We start from the raw sequence: 3,243 nt of genomic DNA, 5'->3' as shown, positions 1-3,243 counted from the left end.
GAGAGAGAGAGAGAGAGAGAGAGAGAGAGAGAGAGAGAGAGAGAGAGAGAGGTCAGTACAACTCGTCTCGGATGCAGTGGTTTGTAGCGTACCACTATTTGCATAAGTGATTAGATCTCTAGGAATCACCGAAGATCAATCCTTATCTTTAGTACCGGACGATGATGACCAGATGTCCTTTCTCCTGATCGCAAAAGCTTATGCTGCTCCATCGTCTTTCGAAAATAAGAGGGACACGGAGAATGAACATAACGAAGGAACTTTCAGGTACAGTGCAGTGTAAGAAGAAAGGAAGGAAAAAGTCATACGCCCTCGAAAATAATATATTTACCCCAAAAGCAGACAGACAGGGAGTTCTCTCAGATAACCTGGCTTTCCCTGTCTTGTGAAAGTTCAGCAAGTTTCTGCTGGAAATATTGCCTCTATAGAATATCAGAAAAAAGTTTCATATTAATTTGTTACATCCCTTTTATGTTTCGAAGCGAAGTGCTGCTACACTAACTTTGCGCGTGTTCAACCTTTCTGTTAAGTAAAGGTAGTGGAGATAGATTTAATCGACTGCGTCGATTAACACCATACCTTTTTGTTTTCTTTGCATCTCTGATAGAAAACATAATTATTACAGACTTGTGAACGATAAGGAAACGGCATTAATATAAGAACGCATCAAACGTTATTAAGTTAATAGATTGGTTATGTAACCTTCAGCCAAAGAATGTTACTCTTAAATTTTATGGCTGCACTCAAGAGAAGTCGGCCAAACTGATAACAGATGAAGGCACGAGAAAAAGTTTTCGTAATGAAATAACAGGAATTTCAGTGTTATATGTTACGAAGCAAATACTTAATCATGTTCATTTTGATGTTGCAAGTATTTACTCAATACTATTTTATAAATTTTTATTTGAGTATAAAGCTGTTACCGTCATCATCTTCATCCTTACTTTCTCATTTATTTTTTCATGCTGTCATGAGTTGTACAAGTCTTCTGTAGCTTAGCTTCTCGCTATTTTCTGCAGCCTTTATCACATCATTCGCGAGGTTCAGCGCGCGAAATGAGTCTTCATCAATTCTTATATCATCCTGTATTCCTCCTCCACAAATTGTTACTCATGTTCAACACATTCTTCTTTCTTACTCACAGTATGTAATTCCATTTTCTAGCGAACTGCTTTCTTGTAGTTGATTTGTGTTCTATTGTTCCTGTACTAACAGTTTACACCTAAGATGTCCAACATTCTCACATCCACCTTCTTCCAGGCACATAACGCTACTGGACAATATCGTACGGTATCTACAAGCATCAGAATGTCCGTCTTCCCTCTTTCTTAATAAATAATATCTTTCTAAACGTGTTCGTTTCTGTTCTTAATTTGGTTACCATGCTTTCCGAGTGCTCATCTCTACTTACACATCCTAATAACAATCTAATTTCTAATAAGACAACTTAAGTAAGCGCTTGTTTCAAGCATACTTTGATCAAGTACCTTATTAAAGAGATTCCATATCAGGCAGCTAGAAAAGTTACGCGTCCAATGTGAGTAGCATGGAATGAAATTTGCAGCTTATCGGCAATTACACGGGTTTTCCGCGTTCAGTATATGTTTATTACGCTAGCACTACTTCTATTTCATATATGAATATATTCTTACGTATGATTTGTCCAGGCATACCTGCACACGGTTTGCCAGCTATGCTCATATAAGCTATGGACTTATTCGCGACCCTCTTCGGGTACGTGATGTTAACAAGCCACAGAATTGGCGAGACGTCGTTATCAATCATTCCCAGATGGGATTGGAGTTGAGTTATCTCGCTTGTCCATGACTATCAGATGTTATAAAACCCGGCGCTTTGAGAGGGTATTCTCGACCGCACCATGTCACGGCCTATCGTGCGTTAGGTATATGTGGTTGATATATATATATATATGTGTGCGTGCGTGTATGTGTGAGAGAGTGCGCACACAAGTGCGTATATATATATATATATATATATATATTATTTCAGATCGATATCTACGATTATTACCTGTCTGTCATTGAATCTATTCTAAATGAAACTATGAAATTTTTTAAATCTATCATCTATAAAAAGTTGATACTGAAACAATTTTCTGGCATCAAAATCAATCTCTTCTTTCTCAACACTTGCTATATGAAATAGAAAAATATTACGCCATTATTGGCCGTGAACAAGAAACAGAAGGTTACGACTGCAGTTAGTAACCTTGTGGAGCTATTTGTAATAGAAGAATGTTACACTCCGCCATACATTATATTAGTTAAAACAGTAAGAACCTTCAAATTATTCAGCCATCCTTAAAAATCTCTAATTTATTCTTGGGAAAAGTTTTAATGAAAATTTGGAATACGTCAAGAAATCGTTAAGAAGAAATAGTGGTTTTCAAGAAATCCTAAACTACTAAATCACACTGAGATTTCTTGTTAAACGCAAAACAAGGTATAATGTTGATTGATAAAAACCTATTCCAGGTACAACTACAATTCTAAAAATTGTTAGAACATTTGTTCAAGCGTTTATCCTCTGAGTATAAATAACAAGATTCTGAACCAAAACAACATAAAATGCCCCACTCAATCACACAGCAATTCACAAATAGTGGAAGTGCTGATCCAATTACAACTAAATCACCAACTGTTTCCCCAAAATGTGCCAAATTGCAATTTCATCAGTAGAAACATTATAAGGAATTTGTATTGTGCGCAACTGTTACAACCAGATCTCACATTCATGTGTAGAATTAACTGTTAAATCATTTGAATTAGTTTTAACCAGCACAGAAAAGGAAAATTTCTACAACTTTATAAGAATATATTTGATTTGCTTTATATTTCCTACGATACTACATAAATAATTACCACGTGACACACTAATGAAAGACCGGGCGAAAGTTTGATCTAGGGAATTTTGCGAAATCTTGCATTGATAAATAAATTTTCTGAATTCATGGGAATTGTAGGAAAACTTTAGTTTCTAAATATAATACACATTTAGATATGTGGGTTTGATACGTACACAAATACTCTCACCTATACATACACACATCTACACGCACACACACACAAGCACAAATACACACACACACACACACACACACACACACACACACACACACACACACATGTAGGTACATACATATATAGATGTATACATATATTCTTTTACTTCTCTCAGTTTGCGTCTCCGAAATCCACTCACAAGGATTTGGTATGGCTGGCT

Source organism: Octopus bimaculoides, chromosome 20 (assembly GCF_001194135.2).
Source record: "Octopus bimaculoides isolate UCB-OBI-ISO-001 chromosome 20, ASM119413v2, whole genome shotgun sequence".
Lineage (NCBI taxonomy): Eukaryota > Metazoa > Mollusca > Cephalopoda > Octopoda > Octopodidae > Octopus > Octopus bimaculoides.
Note: the sequence above shows the minus strand (reverse complement) of the source record.